The sequence below is a fragment of the Octopus sinensis genome, unplaced genomic scaffold (assembly GCF_006345805.1).
Source record: "Octopus sinensis unplaced genomic scaffold, ASM634580v1 Contig18900, whole genome shotgun sequence".
In the NCBI taxonomy this organism is placed as follows: Eukaryota; Metazoa; Mollusca; class Cephalopoda; order Octopoda; family Octopodidae; genus Octopus; species Octopus sinensis.
Window position 1 is genome coordinate 154,779 of NW_021836126.1, and position 5,962 is coordinate 160,740.

Consider the following 5,962-nt stretch of genomic DNA (forward strand, 5'->3'; position numbering starts at 1 on the left):
CCTTTTCGTTGACCTTGGTTGGAGAGGTATCTAATTGCCTAAGAAAGCAAAGCCAGTTTATTAACATAAAAATAATCATTGATCGATCGTTAAGTGTCTAATTAATATTCTGCATTTTTCTCTCATTTCATATATTTCCTGTCTTATCACAGCCGCCTGCTCATCCAACTAGAAATATAAATTGCCACTTGCCTTATTAGATAGGCCACTCTTTTCTATTTCCGACTCCATTCTGACTGCCTCTATATTCCTAACGTGACTAAACATGCTCAGACAAACCTCAATTTTGAATTTTTACTTTTTATGTTCAGCAATAAAGACTTGACTTGTTTATAGTTGATTGAGCAGTGGAGGTCAGTAGAGACGTCAAAGTACTGCCTGGGGGTAGGCCGTTCTCTTAAATTAAGAAATGTCAATAGTTACTTGGGAATAATTGATAAATTAATTTCAGTTTGATTAATACTAGTTTTATTTTATTATTTTACTTTTCGATATTTTTAATAAATTTTAAATTCGAATTGTTTGTTGTGGTGTTTTGTTGTAACTCGACACTATTTATTACTTAGACTACATTTCTAACTCTAAATGACTATTTTCTGTATTTTTATCAACTTTTTTGACTTTTGATCTCCACTTTTTAATCACCATTCGACTCAGTCTTTCAATTTTGTCATCTGTCTATCAAAAAGTTAACATTTAGTCAAAATACTTGTTTTTTAGTCCTCAATATGAACTCCTGTTTATATTTAGTCACCGTCTCAGAGTAATTAAGCCATTTCACTGAGCAAGAACATCTAAGCCAATCCAAATATGTTTTCTGGGCATTTTTCCGAGCCAGTTTTTTATTTCTTTTTAACTCGACGTGATTTTTCCAGGAATTAAAAGCCTGGGTCATAAAAATAGTTCATTTGGAGACCTTTTCTGTCAGTTTGTTCCCCCAATGGTAAAATGCTGTGTTCTGAGGGCCGTTTATGGCCTGTGCGTTCTCGAATGAGTACTTCCAGCGGATTAAAGTCTTTGAAAATACAAAAAATCTCTTAATTTGCTCGCTTTGGTTAATTAGGGACTATTTTTGTTTTGATACAAATTGATTTTATACTTTTTTGTGTGTTTTAGTCACGTGGTGTTTGACTAGTGTGTTGAAGTGGTACCTCAGTGTTCTCAATTTGTTCAACTGGACTGATTTTGTCCATTTTTTGTCAAATTTTTGTTTTTCTCGAACGATTTGAACCCAAGTTTTCAAAACAAGTCCCTTTCGGTCTAAAAAGTTAATTAAAAAAGCAAATGAAACATTTTTCGGCCAATTCTTGTCCAGAATTAGCAATTGATGCAAGACATGCCCTCCTCCTTGCTTTGTATCGGCAATATTGTCTCCATTCCGAGATTGCCTTAGTTTTAATAGGTTAGACAACCTGTCTCACAAGGTTGTCCTCTTGGAAGGAATAAATGACGATAATCTGACTTTTGAGGAATTTTATGTAATTGTGATAATATTTCCATTCGTTTAAATATTTACTGTTCATTATTTGTTTATTGATACTTTAATATGAAGGTGTTTTCGATTTGTTTGAAAACTGAAAATGCACCACGTAAACACAAATTTCGATCAAAATGTTCCCTCCATAAATTAAAACGATTAAATAATTGTATTTTTTTCATATCACAATTATTTAATTTTCTATAATATTAAATTAAAAATATTAAATACAATTTTTTCTGATAGTTTACATATTTAACCCAAAAAACAAAAAAATATTTTTTACAATTCCTCTCATAGAATGCAATCGAAAGTTCTAGAATTTTCTTATCCCCAAGTCTCTTCTCTGCACTATTTCTCCACGTCCCAAAAGCAGTGCAAAGCCTCCCCCGAAGTCCTCCAAGCACACTCTAGAAAGGACTGGGCAAATAAACAGTACAATCCTCTCCAGGATTCGCAGAGTTCTGTGGAGACTGCACATTTCTCTCCACACTGATAATTGTTTCTTTGTTGTCAATATTCTGATTGTTTTTAGTATAAATACTTTATTTGTTTGTGTGAATTATTTGTTATTTGTTTTTTTCGCGCTCTTTCTTTACAATATTTTTGCCAACAATCAATTGCGCGGGTCAATTTGAAGCACCTGTCCTTTCTTGTGGCGTACTCGAGTTGATTCTAGTGCTGTATGGCATATTCAGACTCACTCTGTGTTGTTCTGCTTGGCTATATCTTTCCCTCAGTCTCTGGAAAAAATAGTTTATGGTGTTGTAGGCAAGCATGGACACACTTTGTCTATAGTGCAGTAGAGTAAGATCCTGTTTTGGGTCGTTCTTTTGGTCTTGGAGCTGATCCAGCTTTAGAAGCCAGAGATTGACTGTTGATTGTAATCGTAGTCCCACAAGAAATATATTTGATTTGGCGGACTTTTCAGAACATTTTATTGATATTTTAAAAGTGGTTAACCACTGGAAAAAAATTCGATTTTTAACATTATTTTGTACAATTTTAATGTTTTTCTCTATAAAATATAAAATTAGTCAAATAAACCTCGTTTTAACAAATTTAAAGAACAATTTGATTTCCATTCGGCGAAATATTCGATTAAGATTTTCCTACTTTCCAATTTTTGGCATTTTTTTGATATTCTTTTAATTTCCAATCTTTTTTCGATAATTTTACGAAACCCTTCGAGCCAAATTATAAAACATTTTCTTTAAATTATTTAATTTTATTATACCTTTCGTTTTTTAATTTTAATAAATTAATTGTAGAAATTATTTTCCTTTCGAAATATAATTTCAATTTAAATATTTCCCTCCATTTATAGTATATTCTAATCAACGTACCCCTTCGATGTGTGACATTTTGAAGATATTTAATTTCACGTTTTTTGACCGAATTTTGATGGAAAATTCTCCATTTTACCCAACAATTCTTTAAAAGTGTCATCCTTTTCTATACTATTGAGTACCTAACCTTTCAGCCATCTGTGCTTTGATCATCAGCCTCCATTCCTTTCTTTCTACCCACCAGATTAGTCTCCAGCACTTGAAAGTGTGTCGACAGATCTGAATGTTCTTGAATTGAATGGCCTTAGTAGGCATAATCCTCCCAAATGTCTTCTTCTTCCACAATAAAACATATTTCCTTGCCAGAATTCTAAAAAGAGGGAATAATAAGTTCACCTTGTCCTCAGTTCTTTCATTCTCCCGCCCAAATGCCATCGATAGTTGGGTGGACGTTGAACAAACTTATTGTCCCACACTGACAGTCTCGTTGACATGGAAATAATATTTTATGAGTAATCTCTTCGACGGCATCTATTAGTGGAACTTCCAAAGCAATTCTGGCCTTTTTTTTCAGTTTATGGTCACTCTTAATCGAGCTGTGATGCGAGTTGATTCGTAGTTTGCCAGAATATTAAGAACTGTATATGTATGACAAACCACCATTCCAAGACCATATTCAAATATTTAGGAACTGTCCTTCAGTCGTCATCGTTGACTCTGGCAGCAATCGTTGACTCTGGAGAGGAACCGAAAGATGTGCATTTCCACCAACTCATAAATAAAGTAGCAGCAGATTCCCATGCGTTATAACTTTGATGAGTAGTTAATTATGAGGGTCAAACAAGTTGTATCTCTAGTTGTTTATATTCAAAAATATACAAAAATAACTATACCACGGCTATTCATTTTACTCTATTTATGCCATCTCAGACACGATTTAGTGGTAGAACGATTTTTAATATGTGATATACCAAACTGTGATTTGGATAATAAATCAAGCAAGATAATTTGTGCTCTTCATTTAGTGGAGAAATATTCCTCAATTTGTACAGACAATCCATTCTTCTGACACTCTTTTCTGTGTCAGTTCAAAATAGTAGAAAAATAAAGACTATCTCTTCCAAGTAGATTGGAAATATTCCAAAAATCAAACAAAATCATTTCTGTAAAAAATCCGAATGTTCTATCAGCCATACACCCACTAAATTTAGTTTTATACTCTTTCTTTATGCTATTCCAAACGGCTATGACAGCATGTGACATTACGATGATAAAACTCTCACGGAGGCTACAAATCTAACAATATTATAACCCATGCCATAACACGACAAAAAGGCCACATCAAACCCAAATTCATGCATTTGCCAGTAACCGTTTTATACTGATAATTAAATGATGTCAAATCCTTGCTGAACGGAATTTTAAATACGATTCGAATTGGCTTTGAAGTGAAATACAAGACGGCGGTCTGTAAAATACACTTCCCGCCTCCAAGCCTCAACAATCTCCCGAAAGGAGACAAATCTTTTGGAACCAATATTTTTGCATATTTACAAATAGGAGACTGCCTCAAGTGCTAACCTTTTATTAAAAGTAAAAAAAACAAGACACGTTGGATCTAGAAAAGATTTTAGTGCAAATATAGATAATCTAATATTCTTCAAATCTCCCAAAATCTGATAAATCAACTCGAGAGCACTGTCTAATTCGAGATTACGTGATTTTGGGGTTGTGTCTGCCAGACCACTCGTCCCCGACAAACTGCTTAAAAATCTGGAAACTGGAATTGAAAGTTTTTTAATCGAAAAACTAACTCTCTTAACTATCACGTTGATTGACATTTTAATTTCCTGTTTTCAAATTAAATACATTGGTAGAATTATTCGAGATAACTTCTAGACAGGGACTTTTCATGAAAAACTGCAATGATTTGATAGCAAATTTACTATTTAACAAAAAAAGAATGAATAATAAATGAATGAATCAGAAAAAAAGCTTACAAAACTGATTTTTTTCTGCTTTTCTTTAATAGGAAACATTTTTAATGAATTAATTCCAACATTTTAAAAATATTTGTTTAAATTTTTTGCATTCTTTAAAAAGCTATATCCAGAAAAAAAAGAATTGGACAATTATATTGTCCATAAAGTTAAAGGTTACAAAATAATTAAATTTTAAGAATCCAATTTCACATATTATAAACAAAAAATATTCGAATTGCAAGTAATAACAGGCTTTATACAATATATATTTAATTAATTGTTCAAACCAAAAAATGACGGATGATCTCGTTAATTCCTATGTGCAGGTTTATAACCAAGAAATAGAAAGAGTCACAGTAATATCTCTTAATAGTATTGCAGAACTTCACAAAAACCACAGACTTTATAATAATGCATCAAGAAACTATATCAATAAATTTATGTATCAAAATCATACCAAGACTACTACAGTAAGTCACTTCATTTAAATTAATTAAATGGATAATTTTTGTCCACTGCCGAGTTTTTTGTGAACTGAAAAAAGTGTGAAAATAGATGCACAGCAATTTTACATGGAAAAAATTATATATGCTGAGCACAGAGATTTGGGTTTTGGTCAAATAATCTTTTTGATTGTCAATCCCGAATTGGCATTTTAATTCTGGAATGAGCAGCTTTTGTTTAGAATAAAGAGTTTTCAGATAATTATTTCTCACAGTCCTGTCAAACAGAGATTCTCTTAATAGGCCCTGCATTAAAACATATTTATAACGGGACAAATATATTTTTGTGGGAATCGTACAGTGGTGAATGATTTTTTTGAAATGGAACAATTATTCTTAGTATGTTAGATATTAAAAGAATTTGTGTTGGAATGACATTCTTTCTCTATAGCTATTTGGAATGTGAAGATCTGACTTTTAAAAAGCGAATTTCTAAATTTAATCGTTTGGTATTATTTCATCCTTTGATGAAAAGTTGAAGTTGGAATAAAATTAATCGGTACAGAAAATAGATTATAAATAATAAGGAGATTAAAAATTAAGATTTTTCAATGTAAAATTTACAGAAATTGAATCAAATTTTAATATAGATAAAACATACAAAAAAATAAAGTCGATAAATTGTAAAAATCAATGTATATAATAGAAAAGGAAAGATATCATACAAAAAGATGCATTCAATTAAAATTAAATTATTAAAAAATGGACACA

At 31.5% G+C, this 5,962-nt stretch overlaps 1 long non-coding RNA gene across 1 annotated transcript; it reads right to left on the minus strand.

Annotated features, from left to right (window-relative positions):
- Window positions 1-715: 715 nt before the first annotated feature.
- LOC115231811 lies at window positions 716-1,490 on the minus strand. Its single transcript, XR_004997761.1, has 4 exons — window positions 1,292-1,490; window positions 1,100-1,260; window positions 917-1,066; window positions 716-886 (listed from the first exon to the last, which is right to left on the minus strand). It is a non-coding gene; the product is annotated as an uncharacterized LOC115231811 (long non-coding RNA).
- Between the last annotated feature and the right edge of the window lie 4,472 nt (window positions 1,491-5,962).